General features: G+C 46.5%; 1 pseudogene; it reads right to left on the bottom strand.

Annotated features, from left to right (window-relative positions):
* Positions 1-1,073: 1,073 nt before the first annotated feature.
* Positions 1,074-21,546, bottom strand: LOC120043095 (annotated as a pseudogene).
* Between the last annotated feature and the right edge of the window lie 348 nt (positions 21,547-21,894).

Raw genomic sequence — 21,894 nt, 5'->3', positions numbered from 1 at the left:
ACAGTAGTAACAAGTAGCACAGTAAATTAATGGGAGCACAGTTGCATTAAGTTGAGCTTTCAAAATTCAGTCACTTTCTGAGAAGTTTAAAGATCTGAAACAACACATTCCTCGACTTCGAGCACTATCATGCAATAAGCAAATCAGTGTATTAGTAGTTTCAGAGGACTTTTTCTGGCAGGATTTAATTGCTATTACAGGCGACAGTGGGTCTAGCCATTTGAATAGATCACAAGTTACACCAACAACCCTCTGACCACATTCAGATACTAAACATTCCATACACTGACAATTCACAATTCTCCTGTCATTAGAGTGAAGTCATTCCAGTTAATACCAACGCCCTTTCATCAGAGAGGAAGTGGGGCTTCCTTCCTGTCAGTTCTTACCAGGACCTTGGGTGATCTGGGGGTCTGAGCTGGGTTATACCTGGCTCTGTGGTTTAGATGAGTGGGGTCTGAGCTGGGTTATACCTGGCTCTGTGGTTTAGATGAGTGGGGTCTGAGCTGGGTTATACCTGGCTCTGTGGTTTAGATGAGTGGGGTCTGAGCTGGGTTATACCTGGCTCTGGAGCCAATTCCGGGGGTCCAGTTTAGCCCTCAAGTTCCTGAGGCTCTGACGGGCCGAAGAGGGGCGTGAGAAAGGGGTGCCGTCTGACAACTCAGGGCTGTGGCTGCCCTCGCTGGAGCTGTTACTGGAGGTAGAGCTGGAGCAGGACAGGGTGGCCTGGGGGACGCATTGGGCTGGGATGGGGGCAAGGGAGGAGGAGGAGGGGGGCTGACAGGAGCACTGTAACACCCCTCCATACCCCCTGCCCCTGAGGGTGCTGAGCTTGGCGTCCAGGGAGAGGGTGCGGGGGCGGAAGTGTGAGGAGGGGGAGGAGAGGGAGAGGGGCTCTGCCCAGCCACTGTAGCGGGAGCAAGGGCTGGTGCTGCAGGGGCTGTCGCTGTCCGAGGTCAGGCTGGCTTCTGAGGAGAGCAGGCCGGGCCGGGGGCAGCGCAGGGGGCTGTGGGGGAGGCGGTTGTGGGTGCGGGGGCAACCAGGAGACTCCTCGAACAGGGACATCCAGGGAGGAAGAGGGTCCCCAGCTGGCTCCTCAGCTCCAGCTCCTCCATCCGCCGCGCCAGGATGTCCGTCACCGTACTGATGTCATCAGAGGTGTCAATAACTAGGAGGAACAGAGGAAAGTCATTACTGTGGTCGGACAGACCGTCCTAATAACGCTGAGACAGTGGAATACAGTTCAGAGAGGCTAGACCTAGACTTGGTGATGCTAGTTGAAGGGGGGGGTGGGGTCAGGTTCAATACTGCAGTGTGTGAGTGGACCCCACTGGTACTTCACCTGTCGTTGTAATAGGAGGAGAGCAGAGCACGAATCTCAGCAGACACAGCATTATCCTGCAGCAAGATACCCTCACAGGACGGGATGGTGAGGGGGGCTAGGGTCCAGGGGGGGGGGCAGGTATGTGCATTGACGGGCAGGGTGAAATAAAGTTGTGATACATGATTTGGGGAATAATTGATGTGCATAACGCGGTAAAAAGGAGTTCATTTAGAATGTATGAATATTAGAATTCCATTGGAGTGTAAAATTAACAATGATGGGAATAGAATGATAATGGTGGGAAAAAGGGGGGAAATGTAATTTGAGCACAGGAACAAGGGAGAGTGGCAGGGAAGGTGATAGCCAAAAAGGAAGGAATGAGAAACACAAAGAGAGAGAGAGATAAAGGAAGAGAGAGAGAGAGTCAGCACGTCAGAGAAAAGAACACTTCCATCCATTATGCATAGAGGTTGGTTGGTGTGCTAGTGTGGTGGCAGGCAGCTCAGAGTAGAGTCCGATGGAGAGCTCATGCATATGTACCACCACTGTTAGAACAGTCAGAAACACGCATGTGGTTAAGGGGACTATAATCCTCTGGAAATATACTGAACAAAATTTAAAGTGTTGGTCCCATGTTTCATGAGCTGAAATAAAAATCCAGAAATGTTCCATACGCACAAAAAACGTATTTCTCTAAGATTTTGCCCACACATTTGTTTACATCCCTGGTAGTGAGCATTTCTCTTTTGCCAAGATAATCCATCCACCTGACAGGTGTGGCATATCAAGAAGCTGATTAAACAGCATGATCATTACACAGATGCACCTGGTGCTGAGGACAATAAAAGGCCACTCTAAAATGTGCAGTTTTGTCACACAACAAAATGACACAGATGTCTCAAGTTTTGATGGAGTGTGCAATTGGCATGCTGACTGCAGGAATGTCCACCAGAGCTGTTGACAGAGAATTTCTCTACCATAAGCCGCCTCCAAGGTTGTTTTAGAGAATTTGGCAGTACATTGAACCAGCCACACAACTGCAGACCACGTATAACCACGCCAGCCCAGGACCTCCACATCCGGCTTCTTTACCTGTGGGATCATCTGAGACCAGCCACCCCGACAGCTGATGAAATTGAGAAGTATTTCTGTCTGTAATAAAGCCATTTTTTCCGGGATTTTTTATTTATTGGCTGGGCCTGTCTCCCAAGTGGGTGGGCCTACCCATGGCTGCGCCCTGCCCCGTCATGTGAAATCTATAGATTAGTGCCTCATTTATTTATTTCTATTGACTGATTTCCTTATATGAACTGTAACTGAGTAAAATCATTGAAATTGTTGCATGTTGTATTTATATATTTTTGTTCCGTATATATTTAAATGTATTTGTTTTTGTAAACCTATTAACCTATTATTAAGCTATGATTTTTGTAACCCTAAACTTATAACTAACTAACAATTACTATATGTTCTAGATTTATTACTAATAAATAAAAGCGGAAAGAAACTCAAGTCTAAGTGTCCACAACATATTACTGAATCATATAAAAAGTATTATGGACAATTTGGGTCGCTGTCTTACCCATTTCGTGGTAAAGAGAACCCTGTTTCGATGGTGACCAGGGTTGGTTTCCGGGCGATGGCAGCTCAATCTTCATTAAGTCGTCACAGCACTGCTTCCATTGGCCTGCAGGGAAGAAGGAAACTGTCAGTCATCTTCCAACATCCAATCAACCTGAGAAAACCACGAACGACACATCAGGAGTCAATGAGCACATGAACAAGAGCATATCAGGACCTATAGTGTAGGGTGTGTATGTCTACTCTAGGGCCAGGAGTTTTCCCCTGAGCTCACCAATGAAGAACTCAGGCCCCTAATCATGTGATCAGCCTACTTACTCATGTCATAGAACTGTTGCCAGAAGGCCTCCATCCAGCGGTGTGTGTCTTCACGACTGTCTGCTGAGAGTGTGTGGTCACCTCCTCTCCTCCATAATGGTTACTGATACAGATACTCTGGGCCTTATTGTGGCGGTCCTTCTCTGACGCCCGTATTCTCGTCTTCTAACACACCGGATACACACACACACAATCAGCTAATAGTGTTGCATTTGACCAAATGATTCAATAACCCCCCAAAAAAGATGAATTTAAGCATCAAAGCATTTATTTCTCGTCAACTCACAGTGCGTGAATGCACTTACTGACACACAGAGCAGTGAGTGACATATATGCCAAGTCCACTCAAGTAACCTCAAGCATGAATCTGTCCCAGTTATCAGCTATCCAGGCTGTATCACATCCGGCCGTGATTGAGAGTCCCATAGGGCGGTGCACAATTGGCCCAGCATGGTCCAGGTTTGGCCCGGGGTAGGCCGTCATTGTAAATAAGAATTTGTTCATAACTGACTTGCCTAGTTAAATACGTCCCAATTGTCTCTCATTCCTCCCAAAGTGTGCACATGTTCACTTCCCTTCACTAATTTGAAAGGAAATGACTGGTATAATGGGTGGAAACTTCCTGTAGCCCCTGCCTCCACCAATCCAATGCTTTGGGAAGTAGTAAACGAGTGTACATTTCAGGAGAAAGGAGATATTATTGTGACACCCTAAAGACAGTACTCCAAATGTATTTCCCCATCCCCACCAGTAGGTGGCAGCAGTGCCCTGTTCCGCCTCACTGGGTTCAGCTTGATCCTGAGAGCAGAGCAGTCAGAGCTGCTGATTGATGCATGATTCTACAGAACTGTCTCTGTCTGAAGCTGAATGAGGACTTTTGCTGTGGGTCAGGGGCCACCAGCTAGCATGCTTTATTGTTTCATGTTGAGAGTGTGCGTATGTGGGACGTTTTTTTTCTCCATCCACTGACCTTATTGATGGAAATGGTAAAAGCCGGCTCTATGTTAGCCTCTACATCCTCTTGCCGGTGGTAACAGAAAAGGTTTGTCCCTTTAAGGACGCCGTAGACGTTTGTCCAACTCTGAGGGTCACCTCCAAACTGCTGTGAGAGATAGAGACGCTAATTAGAGAGAGAGAGAGACATGCCTTGCTATCCTCTCAAACACACACAGACACCCTCACCTTGACCTTCAAGCAGCCGCTCATCATCTGTTGGGTCATACAGTGAGGCTGGGCAGCCAGGCGACAACACACATTGCCGTAGAGAGGCACCCAGTGTGAACACTCCTCTACAGGGAACGACAGGGGGATAGAGAGAGAAAGGAATGAAACATCTACACACACACACACACACACACACACACACACACACACACACACACACACACACACACACACACACACACACACACACACACACACACACACACACACACACACACATAGCAGGGAATAAAAGTGTCACAGCTGCAAGGTGAGCCCCGAACAACAGTGGAGTGCCCATCAAACTTTATTACAGCTGTAAGTAAGGGGCAATGAATTAAGCAGCAGCACATGTCATGGTGTCTACTCCCCTGTACACCTCATCATTGGAGTTTTACACAGCACTGACTCCAATTTATTACTATGACCTTGACAATGACTGTCAGACAGCTAACATCGTGGCTGGGAGAGGGAGGGAGACTGGGATAAATGGAGAGAGAAAGACATGGGGAAAGAGGATATCTAGTCAGTAGCACAACAATGCATTCAACCAAAATGTTGTCTTCTGCATTTAACCCAACCCCTCTGAATCAGAGAGGTGTGGAGGGCTGAGAGAGCGAGAGGTACTGAAACAGAGGGAGGGAGAGAAAGAGAAGTCTGACCCATATTTACTGTACATGGATAAACCACATCCCTACTGTGATCTACCGTTGCCCGAGATGCTGAGGTCATGTGTGCGGAAGCTGTCCTGGACGTGTGACAGTGACAGGGTGGTGTGGGCCAAGAGATGGTACTTCGGTCCCCTGTGAACAGAACACATGGCAGAGGCACTGGTGAGCTGTGTGACTGTGGTACTAAATACACACGTCGGTGTCTACGTCAGTGACTTTGTGTGGGTGTTTCGCTGCAGGACTGCATACGTGTGTCTGTATGAATGACTGTACACTACATGCCTAGAAATACGTCTCAGGGTGTGTGAATATCACTAGAGAAGTAGCGTGTGTACACAACATAAACACACTCACACCACTGTGGGCAGAGGCAGCAGCAGCGTGGCTCCTCCTCCGTTGCTGATGGGGCTGCAGGCTCCAGGGTCCATGGCGACGCGGAGCTTCTTCCCTGCCGAACGGCCCAGAGAGCTGCTCAGTTTGCTGGCTAGTTTCCGAGACGTGCTCCCTGTCGAGTAGTCCTCCTCTGAACAGCAGCTGTACATCTCCACGCGCAGCTCAAATCCCGGCTGGCCTCGCTGCTTGATACGGCAAACACATATGGAGAGATACACAGTTATACGTGCATAGAAATGCATGCACACAGCAAAAACAAATATATACAAACACACACAGTCACACACACCGAAAACACATGCTTATACATACACAGAATGTACACTGAGTGTACAAACATTAAGAACACCTTCCTAATATTCAGTTGCAGCCCCTTTTGCTCTCAGAACAGCCTCAATTTGTCAGCTCATGGACTCTACAAGGTGTTGAACGTGTTCTACAGGGATGCTGGTCCATGTTGACTCCAATGCTTCCCACAGTTGTGTCAAGTTGGCTGGATGTCCTTTGGGTGGTGGACCATTCTTGATACATACGGGAAACTGTTGAGCGTGAAAACCCCAGCAACATTGCAGTTCATAACACAAACCAATGCGCCTGGCACCTACTACCATACTAAAATATTTTGTCTTGCCCATTCACCCTCAACTGGTGAATGGCACACATACACAATCCATGTCTCAATAATCTCAAGGCTTAAACATCCTTCTTTCACCTGTCTCCTCCCCTTCATCTACACTGATTGAAGTGGATTTAACAAGTGACATCAATAAAGGATCATAGCTTTCACCTGGATCCACCTGTCAGTCTATGTCATGGAAAGAGCAGGTGTTCATAATGGTTTGTACAGTCAGTGTACAGTACCAGTCAAAAGTTTGGACACCTACTCATTCAAGGGTTTTTCTTTATTTTTACTATTTTCTACATTGTAGGATAATAGTGAAGACACCAAAACGATGAAATAACACATATGGAATATTTAGTAATCATAAAAGTGATAAACAAATCAAAATATATTTTATATTTGAGATTCCTCAAAGTAACCACCCTTTGCCTTGGTGACAGCTTTGCAAACTCTTGGCATTCTCTCAACCAGCTTCATGAGGTAATCACCTGGAATGCATTTCAATTAACAGGTATTCCTTGTTAAAAGTTCATTTGTGGAATGTCTTTCCTTCTTAATGTGTTTGAGCCAATCAGTTGTGTTGTGACAAGGTAGGGGGGTATATAGAAGATAGCCCTATTTGGTAAAAGACCAAGTCCATGTTATGGCAAGAACAGAACAAATAAGCAAAGACAAACGACAGTCCATCATTACTTTAAGACATGAAGGTCAGTCAATGCGGAAAATGTCAAGAACTTTTAACGTTTCTTCAACTGCAGTCGGAAAAACCATCAAGCACTATGTTGAAACTGGCTCTCATGAGTAACGCCACAGGAAAGGAAGACCAAGAGTTACCTCTACTACTGAGGATAAGTTCATTAGAGTTACCAGCCTCAGAAATTGCATCCCAAATAAATGCTTCACAAAGTTCAAGTAACAGAGACATCTCAACATCAACTGTTTAGAGGAGACTGTGTGAATCAGGCCTTCGTGGTCGAATTGCTGCAAAGAAACCACTACTAAAGGACACCAATAAGAACAAGAGACTTTCTTGGGCCAAGAAACACAAGCAATGGATATTAGACCGGTGGAAATCTGTCCTTTGGTCTGATGAGTCCAAATTTCAGATTTTTGGTTCCAACCGCCGTGTCTTTGTGAGATGCAGAGTAGGTGAACGGATGATCTCCGCATGTGTGGTTCCCACCGTGAAGCATGGAGGCGCAGGTGTGATGGTACATTGCTGGTGACACTGTCAGTGATTTGTTTAGAATTCAAGGCACACTTAACCAGCATGGCTACCACAGCATTCTGCAGCGATATGCCATCCCACATGGTTTGCACTTAGTGGGACTGTCATTTGTTTTTTCAACAGGACAATGACCCAACAGACCTCCAGGCTGTGTAAGGGCTATTTGACCAAGAAGGAGAGTGATGGAGTGCTGCATCAGATGACCCGGCCTCCACAATCACCCGACCTCAACCCAATTGAGATGGTTTTGGAAGATTTGGGCCACAGAGTGAAAGAAAAGCAGTCAACAAGTGCTCAGCATATGTGGGGACTCCTTCAAAACTGTTGGAAAAGCACTCCAGGTAAAGCTGGTTGAGAGTGTGCAAAGCTGTCATCAAGGCAAAGGGTGGCTACTTTGAAGAATCTCAAATATAAAATGTATTTTGATTTGTTGAACACTCTTTTGATTACTACATGATTCCATATGTGTTATTTCATAGTTTTGATGTCTTCACTATTATTCTACAATGTAGAAAACAGTAAAAATAAAGAAAAACCCTTGAATGAGTAGGTGTGTCCAAACTTTTGACTGGTACTATATATGTATCAGTTACTGATACAGGATTTCAAAAATATATCCATTATCTACCTTAATCTTATCTATCTTTATCATACAATCATGACATTAAATAAACATGCCCTTATACAGACCAAACAACACTCTCTATATGAAAGATAAGACAGCAAGGCTGTGTTTACACAGGCAGCCCAATTCTGATATATTTCCACTAATTGGTATTTTGACCAATCAGATTAGCTCTTTTGCCAATAATTGTGTAAACGCAGCCTTAGATACAACACAACCCAAATAGGACTTACAACACTATGGTGTTGTCAAAGCAGATGTCGGTGAGTGTCCGGTCCACTATCACCATGTCTGTGTCGTGGATCTCCGCCCCCACCTGGAGCAGACAGAACACTGCACACCGATGCAGCTCTGAGAGAGGTAGAGAGAGAGAGAGGTAGAGAGAGAGAGAGGTAGAGAGAGAGAGAGGTAGAGAGAGAAAGAGAGGTAGAGAGAGAGAGAGGTAGAGAGAGAGAGAGAGAGGTAGAGAGAGAGAGAGGTAGAGAGAGAGAGAGGTAGAGAGAGAGAGAGGTAGAGAGAGAGAGAGAGAGGTAGAGAGAGAGAGAGGTAGAGAGAGAGAGAGGTAGAGAGAGAGAGAGGTAGAGAGAGGTAGAGAGAGAGAGAGAGAGAGGTAGAGAGAGAGGTAGACAGAGCGAGAGAGAGGTAGACAGAGAGAAGAGGGGGAGGTAGGCAGAGAGAGATAGAGAGAGAGGTAGACAGAGAGAGATAGAGAGAGAGGTAGACAGAGAGAGGGAGAGGTAGAGAGAGAGAGAGAGAGAGAGAGGTAGAGAGAGGTAGAGAGAGAGGTAGAGAGAGAGGTAGAGAGAGAGAGGTAGAGAGAGAGAGAGGTAGAGAGAGAGAGGTAGAGAGAGAGGTAGAGAGAGGTAGAGAGAGGTAGAGAGGTAGAGAGAGAGGTAGAGAGAGAGGTAGAGAGGTAGAGAGAGAGAGAGAGAGAGAGAGAGAGGTAGAGAGAGAGGTAGAGAGAGGTAGAGAGAGGTAGAGGTAGAGAGAGAGAGAGAGAGGTAGAGAGAGAGAGAGAGAGAGAGAGGTAGAGAGAGAGAGAGAGAGAGAGGTAGAGAGAGAGAGAGAGAGAGAGAGGTAGAGAGGTAGAGAGAGAGAGAGAGGTAGAGAGAGAGAGAGAGAGGTAGAGAGAGAGAGAGAGGTAGAGAGAGAGAGAGAGGTAGAGAGAGAGAGGTAGAGAGAGAGAGGTAGAGGGAGAGAGGTAGAGGGAGAGAGGTAGAGGGAGAGCGAGGTAGAGAGAGATAGAGGTAGAGAGAGAGGTAGAGGTAGAGAGAGAGGTAGAGGTAGAGAGAGAGGTAGAGGTAGAGAGAGAGGTAGAGAGAGAGGTAGAGAGAGAGGTAGAGAGAGAGAGGTAGAGAGAGAGAGAGAGGTAGAGAGAGAGAGAGGTAGAGAGAGAGAGAGAGAAGTGAGAAAAGCAGCATGTGGAAGACATTTGACTAGATTTCCCCACTTGAGAACTCCTCTGGCACTATCTGCACCCTCTGTGGATGTTTTAAACAGACGGAGGCTACAGAGTAAATGATTGGAGGATTGTGGGTTTGGCTGTCACACTGGCCAGACTGGGAGGAACAACACCAACTCTAGCAGCTGTTGGACTTGGACAGCCGCACTGTGAGAGTCTGGCCTAAGTAGCTTTAAGAGTGTTCTTCACATGCAGCACGGTGTGTGAGTGTATCATTTTACACTAAATGTATTTGGGAGTGTGAGTGTATCATTTTACACTAAATGTATTTGGGAGTGTGAGTGCAGGTGTGTATGTGCATGCATGTATCAAAAGCACACACTCTGTCCTTGCCATCTTGGGCTTCCTTATCTTCCCACTGCACTTAACAACCTGCACTAATTGCCTCATTAAGCTCCACCAAGGCTCCTGTCCCTGGAGTTCATTAGTATGCGTATAGATCTATTAGCTCATGCAGACCTCACCTAGGAGTCGGGTTTCAGACCTCACCAAGGAGTCGGTTTCAGACCTCACCAAGGAGTCGGGTTTCAGACCTCACCAAGGAGTCTTTTTACCATAACACGTAGCAGTCAATATAAACCAGAACACAGCAGTATCAAAAGAGCACCTAGAACTACAATTACCAGATCCTACGCAGATCCAGGCCTCTTTGCTGCAGTAGCACAGACAAAGACAACAGAACAGAAGAGGGCTGTCTGCGCGGCAGGTTTCTAAGCCCGAGGCCATCATACCCAATCACTTACTGTTGGAATGTCTGCTTGTCAGTGAGCTGCTGACTTTACAGAGGGAAAAATAGAAACGTACATACATTTCAATAGCCGTATAGAAGTTAAGATCTACACGTCTTTTTAAAAGAGCATGAACTGTTATGGTCAAATGTTCAGTGCTTCAGTTCTAATACATTAAGAGTTTTCTTGCCCAGGGCCCAAAGCGTCTCAGAGTAGGAGTGCTGACATAGGATCCGATCTCCCACCTGTCCATGTAATGTTATTCATTATCATCTAAAAGATTAAACTGATTCTAGATCAGCACTCCTACCCTGGGAGGCTTTGTGGATACCACTTTACCCAAATTCGAATCGATTCACATGGCTTCACTCACTCAGTTGACTCACATCACATCTCTTCACACAAAATCAAAGCAATGGATAATAGCACATTGATGAGTCTATTCACACCAGTTCTTGCACACTGACTCCTCACCTCCTTTATTCTTGAAGTACTCTGTGTCTTTCCACATGAGAGGGATCCGCAGGTCTGCAATGACAAAGGACAGTCAGAGTGACAGTGAAATCAGCCACAAATGTAACGTACACACACACACACACACACAGAAACACGTACCACACACACACACACACACACACACACACACACACACACACACACACACACACACACACACACACACACACACACACACACACACACACACACACACACACACACACACACACACACACACACACACACACACACAGATCCCTGATCTTTTATCTCCTCCATCAGGCAGTCACTGTCATAATGCCACTCGGTGTGTGATCTGTGTGTGTGTGTGTGGTGTGTGATCTGTGTGTGTGTGGTGTGTGATCTGTGTGTGTGTGCGCGCGCTTGTGTGTGTATGATGAATTTCTGTACAGTGGATGTCTAGTCTAACATAGTCCATGCTCTGAACTGAGCTTACTAGCTAAATGGCTTCCTGTCTACCCAGTCAATCAATGATAAGTCACAACTTCTGTTCATCAACTCAACAACTCCCTTTGTGTGTGTGTGTGCCCCTCTATCTGAGAGCAGTCCGAAGCAGACAGACAGGCCTCAGAGCCCTCTGTCCTCCTGTCCTCCCACTGAGCCAGCGCAGTTCATCATAATCCTTTAATTACCTATTTTCCTTTCTACTCCCACCCTCATCCTTTTATTTCGTTTAGTTTATTATGATCCCCATTAGCTTTTGCCGAAGCAGCAGCTACACTTCGTAGGGTCCACAAAAAACATGGCAAGTAACAAAACATTGATAGACAAGGAAAGTCACACAAATGTAAAATACAACGATATCCAAACAATGCAACTAAAACATTATACAAACAATACAACAACAAAAAATGATGGGTGTGTTAAGGGAAAGGTGTGCTGCTCTGTTTTGAGCCAGCTGCAGGTTTGCTAGGTCTTTCTTTGCAGTACATGACCATATTACCAGACAGTTATCAAGATAGGACCAAAGCCTGAACAACTAGTACAGTTGACTTTTGTCTAAAAATATATTGTATAACAGACCACTGCCCATGATAACTGACCATCCAATGTTATACCTAGAAGTTTGGCTTCCTCAACTTGCGCAATGATCACACCCTTTAATGAGTAGGAGTATGTTCACATGCAAACAATAATGAGACTATTGTGGATACTCAGATTAATATAATAGTTTGATTATAACATTTAAATGCTTTGGAAGAAGAACGATTTCTTTAATAATCCTGTTTACATGGACACATCTGAAATCAGGCTACCTGATGGCACTCTGATCAATGCCGAAAATTGCCAATCAAACTAAACGTTCTACCACAGCGACCATGTTATTTTTGGGAAGCATATTTGTTCTGAGTTTCGGACATAATATATGTTTGTTTGTGAAAACTACTTCTAAGACATGTACATCCAGTTCCGAACTCACTTCACTCGCGCTAAAGAGAGAGATTTGAGCTCCCGGTGCTGGCAGATCAGATACACCACTGGAATGCCCATTAAGATGTTTACACGTCCTGATAATTCAAAAGATTGCCCAGAAAACCAGGTGTTTTAATCAGCAGATGCTTATTTCGATTTTGACCGTACGCCGATTAAGATAAGTAGAATAAGGTGTTTACATGACTATTGCATAATCTGCCTACTGACATAATCAGTTGAATATCGAATTATTACTGTGCATGTCAACGTACTAAATATTTTGAATCAAACACAAATTTCAGTGAGCTCACTGGTTTTGGGTGCTGACATGTAGAGTGTGGAATCAGCCGCATACATACTCATTCTAGCTTTGTGTAAGACCAGTGGCAAATAATTTGTAAAAATAGAGAAGAGTAACGTTCCAAGGCAACTGCCCTGAGGGACACCGCACTGTACATATCTGATGTCAGAGAAGCTTCCATTGAATAATATTCTCTGTTTTTTGGGGGGGATAAATAACTCTCCAACCATGTGATGACAGGTGATGTAAAGCCACTGCAAGTTTGTTTTTTCTATTTATAATCAATAACATCAAAGGCTGCACTGAAACCTAACAATATAGCTCCAACTTATTATCCATTACCATTAACCAATCATCAGTCATCTAAGTCAGTGCAGTAGTAGTTGAGTGCCCTCTATACCCATGATGAAAGTGTCATGACACTGGCCTGTGGGTAAGGTTTATGACCCCCCCCCCCATAAATAACTTTCTCCCTTCCCTCTCTCTCTTGACTCTACAGAGGGACTCTTGAATAGCCTTTGTTAAACAGAGTCTGGGAACATCAAAGAAGTTGGGGGGAAATGTACCATATTTTCGTAATCCGACCAGTTGAACATATGCGTTGGTACTTAATGAATATGATGTCAGTTCGGTTGTCATCTGAGACATTCTCATCAATGATAGGATGACAAACTCTACAGTGGAAAGTCTACACAGAGTTATCAGATTCACATGGAATTGTTGAGCAATTTAAATCTTTGAATTTAAAATTATTGGTGAAAAGATTAAATGTAATTTTAGCTTCCAAATGAGAGATTTGGGTTTTCATAAGGTTAGGGCTCTGCTAATCAGTGGCCCGCCCCTGTGAAGAGACATGGGTTATAAAACTATGAAAACACACCCTTCTCCCTCCACTATTTAAAGCCCTTGACAAAAATGTAACCTCCTGTTCCGAGGACGACGGTCCATACGTTAAAAAGGACTAACATGTCAACTACAGAACTAAGCCAACCTCAGCGTGAGCTTTGGTTGTGAATGGTATGAACTTTGAACTCTTATTCACTAAAGAAGTGAGACATCCTAGCCGTTGAGTTAGCAACAGCAGCTGTAAATGTGGGCTAGGAAAGGACAGACAGAGTATCCCGTCTACCACACAACGACGACACTACAACGTATCCCGTTCACCACCAGAGACACTCTTCAAAGGACAAAGGACTCTGTTGGGCAACACGGCCTTCCATCTACCACCAACCTATTGAAGCGCAGCTCAGAGTAAATATTTATTGCATTTTCCTTTTCCAAATGGGCGGTAATTTAGAATGCATAGGATATTGTATTTACGATAGCACAGCTTCTCCCTTTGTTCCTCAGTCTTCCCGCTCTTTCACTCAAACCCAACCCACCAGGGACGTTTTCCTTTATGACATAATTGGTAATCAAGGTATGATTCATTCTGTGTATATGTAATTCTGTGTGATTAGTTAGGTATTTAGTAAATAAATAATTAAACCCAATTTTGTATTGCTGATTCAACTTGTTAGCCAGGGTTCGTGAAGATAACCAAGAATTTACAACTTTCAGATGAGACTGAAATAATGTGACGATTAACATTGACTGCCATTGATGTAAAATATTACTAGGTCTTTAAGAGTTTATTCGGAAGATAACAGCTCTATAAATATTATTTCGTGTGCCACAACTTTCTAGTTAATTACATTTACATGATTAGCTCAATCAGGTAATATTAATTACAGAGAAAGGATTTTATAGAATAGCATGTCATATCACTTAATCCGGCATAGCCAAAGACACGACAAAAGTCAGTAGTTAACTTGTCTGAAAAATAGCATTGTATTTGGTCAAACACAATCCTCTCCATCAATTTACTAAGAATAGGCAGCAAACTGATTGGGCGGCTGTTAGAGCCAGCAAAGGGTGCTTTACTATTTTTAGGCAGTGGAATTACTTTAGCTTCCTTCCATGCCTGTGGACACACTCTCCTATACGTTTGGTTAAAGATATAGCAAATAGGGGTGGTAATACGGCTCCGTTGTTAGAGCATGGTGCTTGCAATGCCAAGATTGTGGGTTCGAATACCAGGACCATAAATACATTTTAAAAAAAAGAAATGCACGCCTGACTAAGTCATTTTGGATAAAAGCGTCTGCTAAATGACATGTAAAAATGAAACATCCTCTCACGGTCAACTGCGTTTATTTTTAGCAAACTTAACATTTGTAAATATTTGTGTAAATAGTCTGATGATGCTGTGACACACCGCCCCAGACCATGACGGACCCTCCACCTCCAAATCGATCCCGCTCCAGAGTACAGGGCTCGGTGTAACGCTCATTCCTTCGACGATAAACGCGAATCCGACTATCACCCCTGGTGAGACAAAACCGCACTCGTCAGTGAAGAGCACTTTTTGCCAGTCCTGTCTGGTCCAGCGACGATGGGTTTGTGCCCATAGGCAACGTTGTTACCGTGATGTCTGGTGAGGAACCTGCCTTACAACAGGCCTACAAGCCCTCGTTGAGCCTCTCTCAGCCTATTGCGGAAAGTCTGAGCACTGATGGAGGGATTGTGCATTCCTGGTGTAACTCGGGCAGTTGTTGTTGCCATCCTGTACCCATCCGGCAGGTGTAACATTCAGATGTACCGATCCTGTGCAGGTGTTGTTACACGTGGTCTGCCACTGTGAGGACGATCAACTGTCAAACCTGTCTCCCTGTAGCGCTGCCTTAGGCGTCTCACAGTACAGACATTACAATTTATTGCCCTGGACACATCTGCAGTCCTCATGCCTCCTTGCAGCATGCCTAAGGCACGTTCACACAGATGAGCAGGGACCCTGGGCATCTTTCTTTTGGTGTTTTTCAGAGTCAGTAGAAAGGCCTCTTTAGTGTCCTAAGTTTTCATAACTGTGACCTTAATTGCCTACCGTCTGTAAGCTGTTAGTGTCTTAACGACCATTCCACATGTGCATGTTCATTAATTGTTTATGGTTCATTAAACAAGCATGGGAAACAGTGTTTAAACCCTTTACAATGAATATCTGTGAAGTTATTTGGATTTTTACAAATTATCTTTGAAAGACTTGGTCCTGAAAAAGGAACATTTCTGTTTTTGCTGAGTATATTTTAACACAGTCTGCTACCATTCTCAACAGTTTCCATCAATAGCTTTTCCACCTCTCCCACACGGACTTGACCAAAATAAAAACAGCAATCCTCTTCTTTCATTATTAGATCTTTTATACAAAAATATGATGGTTCACTGTTCAATGTTGTCATTTCATGTCTGAGTGTTTCCACTTTAGTAGTGAAATAGTCATTGAAATGATTGGCAATATCGAAAGGTTTTGTTATAAATGACCCATCACCTTCAATGAACGATGGAGATTAATTAGGTTTTCTGCCCATGGTATCATTTAAGGTACTCCAAAGTATTTTTCCATTGTGTTTTATGTAATTTATCTTTATTTGGTAATACAAGTTATTTTTCTTTGTGTTAAGTTTAGTCACAACATTTCTCCATTGACAATATGTCAACCAATCAGCTGAGCAGCATAACTTGTTTGCCACCTCTTTTGCATAATTTCTTTAAACAATAAAATGTTTAAATCCTCACCCCCTCATTCCCTCCCCCCCTAACGTCATCCTCACCCGTTCATTCCTTATCCCCCCAAACCCATTCCTCCCTCTCCCCCAAACCCATTCCCCCCCCAACCCATTCCTTCTCTTCCCCAAACACAGTCCTCCCTCTCCCCCCAAGCCCAGTCCTCCCTCTCCCCCCAAGCCAGTCCTCCCTCTCCCCCCAAACCCATCCCCCCAACCCATTCCTTCTCTCCCCCCAAACCCAGTCCTCCCTCCAAGCCCAGTCCTCCCTCTCCCCCCAAACCCATCCCCCCCAACCCATTCCTTCTCTCCCCCCAAACACAGTCCTCCCTCTCCCCCCAAGCCCAGTCCTCCCTCTCCCCCCAAACCCAAACCCATCCCCCCCTAAACCCATTCCTCCCTCTCCCCACCAAACCCATTCCTCCTCTCCCCCCAAACCCAGTCCTCCCTCTCCCCCCAAACCCAGTCCTCCCTCTCCCCCAAACCCAGTCCTCCCTCCCCCCAAACCCAGTCCTCCCTCTCCCCCCAAACCCAGTCCTCCCTCTCCCCCCAAACCCAGTCCTCCCTCTCCCCCCAAACCCAGTCCTCCCTCTCCCCCCTTACACCCAGCCTAACCCCTTATCCCACTCACCCTTTAAATTCACCCCTTTCCATAACCACATACCCTCACCCCTCCCTAGTGCGGGGTCCTCCTTGGGGGGTGGCTAAGAGACCCAGAGACGATCTTGCTTATCATGAGCCTGCCCCCCTCAGCATGACGGACAGCATATGCATGGCATAATAGGAGATGAGACAGGGTGTCAGGGCCTGGGGCTGATGAAGTGGACTACATGAAGCTCTGCTATTGGGTAGACATGCATCTTTCCTTTACATAGGTAAACACACACACACCACACACACACACACACAACACACACACACACACACACACACACACACACACACACACACACACACACACACACACACACACACCACACACACACACACACACACACACACACACACCTGGGGCCTACCTGAGATGGCCACCTTTCCTTTACAGGGTAGTCTGTCGTCCGTGGGCCCCTGCATCCGCTGACCTAGTAGAGACAGAAAGAAGAGGATGACAACGGAAATTCTAATTGTAAACCCTGCTCAATTGCACACTTAGAACACATTAAACCCTTCACCCTATGGGTATACCTCCATTTATGCGCCTCTAAGTTCCTACCCCGCCCCCTTGCCTTGCCCGTTTACCCTCTGACCTTAGTGCGACCCTCCTGCATGACCTGGGCCTCCTTCATCCTCTGCAGCTCTGACATGAAGGCCATGATGCGGATGTTGCAGGTGAGCAGGCTCTTGGAGGCCTCTAGGGCCTGGTCTCTCTGGGAGCAGGCAGCCAGCAGCTTACAGGCCCCGTCACGCATCCGGATCTCATGGTCTATCTTCTTCTGGATGTTACTGTCCTGCAGGCAGAGAGAGAGGGAGGAGAGATGGGTTAGGACATTTTACTGACTGGAACAGGGTTGGTCTTTGAGTGTGGAGTGAGACTGTAACAAGAGGGTAAGTGTGACAGTTCAATTTAAATGTGACAATGACTGTGAAGAAGAGCGTTTGTGTTTATGGGAGAGAGAGGGCAAACGTGTGTGTGTGTGTGTGTGTGTGTGTGTGTGTGTGTGTGTGTGTGTGTGTGTGGTGTGTGTGTGTGTGTGTGTGTGTGTGTGTGTGTGTGTGTGTGTGTGTGTGTGTGTGGTGTGTGTGTGTGTGTGTGTGTGTGTGTCTCTCTCTCTCTCGGGGCCCATTAGTGGAGTGTATCCCTGAAAGCGTTCTGGTGTCTCTGTGCGGTGAGGCGTGGGTCGGTCGGGGCATAGAGTAGTCAGGAAGAAGTTGTAAATATGCCCTTACGCCCTTCTGCCTCCCCTCCGGCACGCAGACACCAAGATGCTTAATCATTTAACATACACACCTGTCTATATAAGATCCCACAGTTGACAGTGCATGTCAGAGCAAAAACCAAGCCATGAGATCGAAGGAATTGTCTGTGACAGGATTGTGTCGAGGCACATATCTGGGGAACGGTACCAAAACATTTCTGCAGCATTGAAGGTCCCCAAGAACACAGTGGCCTCCTTCGTTCTTAAATGGAAGAAGTTTGGAAACACCAAGACTCTTCCTAGAGCTGGCAGTCCAGCCAAACTGAGCAATCGGGGGAGAAGGGCCTTGGTCAGGGAGGTGAGCAAGAACCCGATGATCACTCTAACAGAGCTCCTGAGTTCCTCTGTGGAGATGGGAGAACCTTCCAGAAGGACAACCATCTTTGCAGGACTCCACCAATAAGGCCTTTGTGGTAGAGTGACCAGACAGAAGCCACTCCTCAGTAAAAGGCACACGAAAGGCACCAGTGAAACAAGATTCTCTGGTCTGATGAAACCAAGATTGAACTCTTTGGCCTGAATGCCAAATGTCATGTCTGGAGGAAATCTGGTACCATCCCTACGGTGAAGCATGGTGGTGGAAGCATCATGCTGTGGGGATGTTTTTCAGTGGCAGGGACTGGGAGACTAGTCAAGATCAAGGAAAAGATGAAAGGCGCAAAGTACAGAGAGATCCTTGATGAAAAGTGCTCTGGAGCAGGTTAGGAACTCAGACTGGGGCGAAGGTTCAACTTCCAACAAGACAGCGACCCTAAGCACACAGCCAAGACAACGCAGGAGTGGCATCAGGACAAGTCTCTGAATGTCCTTGAATGGCCGAGCCAGAGCCCAGACTTGAACCCGATGGAAAATCTCTGGAAAAACCTGAAAATAGCTGTGCAGCGACGCTCCCCATCCAACCTGACAGAGCTTGAGAAGAATGGGAGAAACTCGCCAAATACAGGTGTGCAAAGCTTGTAGCATCATAACCTAGAAGACTTGACGTTGTAATCGCTGCCAAAAGTGCTTCAACAAAGTAATGATAAAAGGGTCTGAATACTTATGTAAATGTGATTTAAGTTTTTTTATTTTTAATAAATTAGCAAAATCAACGGCAGGAGAGGGAGGGAGGGAGCGAGGGGTAGGGCCAGGAGAGAGAGAGAGGGAGGGAGTAAGGGCAGGGCCAGGACAGAGAGAGAGAGAGAGAGAGAGAGAGAGAGAGAGAGAGAGAGAGTGTAAGGGACAGGGCCAGGAGAGGGAGGAGTGAGGGGCAGGGGTAGGCGAGGGAGGGAGCGAGGGAGGGGCAGGGCCAGAAGAGGGAGAGGGAGGGAGCGAAGGAGGGGCAGGGCCAGGAGAGGGAGAGGCAGGGCCAGGAGAGGGAGAGGGAGGGAGCGAAGGAGGGGCAGGGCCAGGAGAGGGAGAGGCTAGGGCCAGGAGAGGGAGGGGCAGGGCCAGAAGAGGGAGGGGCAGGGCCAGGAGAGGGAGAGGGAGGGAGCGAAGGAGGGGCAGGGCCAGGAGAGGGAGAGGCAGGGCCAGGAGAGGGAGAGGCAGGGCCAGGAGAGGGAGAGGCAGGGCCAGAAGAGAGGAGAGGCAGGGCCAGAAGAGGGAGAGGGAGGGAGCGAAGGAGGGGCAGGGCCAGGAGAGGGAGAGGCAGGGCCAGGAGAGGGAGAGGGAGGGAGCGAAGGAGGGGCAGGGCCAGGAGAGGGAGAGGCAGGGCCAGGAGAGGGAGAGGCAGGGCCAGAAGAGGGAGGGGCAGGGCCAGGAGAGGGAGAGGGAGGGAGCGAAGGAGGGGCAGGGCCAGGAGAGGGAGAGGCAGGGCCAGGAGAGGGAGGGAGTGAAGGAGGGGCAGGGCCAGGAGAGGAGAGGCAGGGCCAGGAGAGGGAGAGGCAGGGCCAGGAGAGGGAGGGGCAGGGCCAGGAGAACCGTGACTGCTGCAGTAGAGAGAGAGAGAGAGAGAGCGCCTACATTTTATAATTTATGCTGCTGCTCTTGCTTTTCACACCGGCACAGACACCCACATACACATGATACATACACACATGATAACACACACACTCTACACACACACATACACATGGATTTTGTATTGTAGATAAACTATATATACAACAGTGTGTGGACATCACTTCAATAGTGGATTTGGCTATTTCAGCCATACCCATTGCTGACTGGTGTATAAAATTGAGCACACCGCCATGCAATCTCCATAGACAAACATTGGCAGTAGAATGGCCTTACTGAAGAGCTCAGTGACTTTCAACGTGGCAGCGTCATAGAATGCCACCTTTCCAACAAGTTTGTCAAATGTCTGCCCCTACTAGAGCTGCCCCGGTCAACTGTAAGTGCTGTTATTGTGAAGTGGAAACGTCTAGGAGCAACAACGTCTCGGATGCGAGGTGGTAGGCCACACAAGCTCACAGAACGGGACGACTGACTGTTGAAGCGTGCAGCACGTGTAAAAATAGTCTGTCCTCAGTTGCACACAATGCTAAGATCACCATGCGCAATGCCAAGCATTGGCTGGAGTGGTGTAAAGCTCGCCGCCATTGGACTCTGGAGCAGTGAAAACACGTTCTCTGGAGTGATGAAACACGCTTCCCCATCTTGCAGTCCGACGGATGAATCTAGATTTGGCGGATGCCAGGAGAACATACCTGCCCGATATCATAATGCCAACTGTAAAGTTTGGTAGATGAGGAATAATGGTCTGGTGCTGTTTTTCATGGTTCGGGCCCCCTTAGTTCCAGTGAAGGGAAATCTTAACGATACAGCATACAATGACATTCTAGACGATTCTGTGCTTCCAACTTTGTGGCAACAGTTTGGTGGAAGGCCCTTTCCTATTTCAGCATGACAATGCCCCCGTGCACAAAGCGAGGTCCGTACAGAAATGATGGTTGAGATCGGTGTGGGAGAACTTGACTGGCCTGCACAGAGCCCTGACCTCAACCCCATCGAACACCTTTGGGATGAATTGGAACGCCGACTGCGAGCCAGGACTAATCGCCCAACATCAGTGCCCAGCCTCACTAATGCTCTTGTGGTTGAATGGAAGCAAGTCCCCACAGCAAGGTTCCAACATCTAGTGGAAATCCTTCCCAGAAGAATGGAGGCTGTTATAGCAGCAAAGGGGGGACCAACTCCATATTAATGAGTAAGATTTTGGAATGAGATGTTCGATGAGCAGGTGTCCACATACATTTGGTCATGTATTGTATGTGGTACTAGAGTAGTGGCCTGATGGCACACACTTAATGTGTTGTGAAAAGTATTATGACATGTAGTCATGTAATATTTAGTTTTTGTATATAACTGCCTTAATGTTGCTGCACCCCAGGAAAAGATCCTTAATAAATACAAATACAAGAGTGGAGCGTGTAGCTTGTTGTTGACCAATCATGAGTCATCAAAGCGGCATTATAAACTGGGTGGTTCGAGCCGTTAATGCTGATTGACTACAGCTGTGGTATATCGTACCGTTTACCATGGGTATGACAAAACATTTATTTTTACTGCTCTAATGACGTTGGTAACCCGTTTATAATAGCAATAAGGCACCTTGAGGCTTTGATATATGGCCAATATACCACGGCTAAGCGCTGTGTCCATAAGAACAGCTCTTAGCCCGTGGTATATTGGCCATATACCTCACCTGCTTGGGCATTATTGCTTAAATAAGCTACAGCCGTAGAGCCTCGCTCTGTGTGTGGCAAAAGTTTGAAGATATCTACACGAATCAATGGAAGATGGAATTAAAATGACAGAATTAAAAGTTAAAGGAGAAGGACCGCATCTGGATCCGACCAGGTCTGTACGGAACGGCTCTAGCTGTCCTCAGGTCCGTTTGGAACGATCTCTATATTTAAAAAAAAACAGATGCATATCAGGTCCGGATGGGAAAGCTCCAGGTCCATTTTGGAATTTGGACCCATGAAGACGTCTAAAACAAACAAGCACGCACGCACGCGCACACACACACACACACACACACACACACACACACACACACACA

The sequence above is a fragment of the Salvelinus namaycush genome, unplaced genomic scaffold, assembly GCF_016432855.1.
Source record: "Salvelinus namaycush isolate Seneca unplaced genomic scaffold, SaNama_1.0 Scaffold867, whole genome shotgun sequence".
Taxonomy (NCBI): domain Eukaryota; kingdom Metazoa; phylum Chordata; class Actinopteri; order Salmoniformes; family Salmonidae; genus Salvelinus; species Salvelinus namaycush.
The sequence above is the reverse complement of the archived record's forward strand: the minus strand, read 5'-3'. Positions and strand labels throughout refer to the sequence as shown.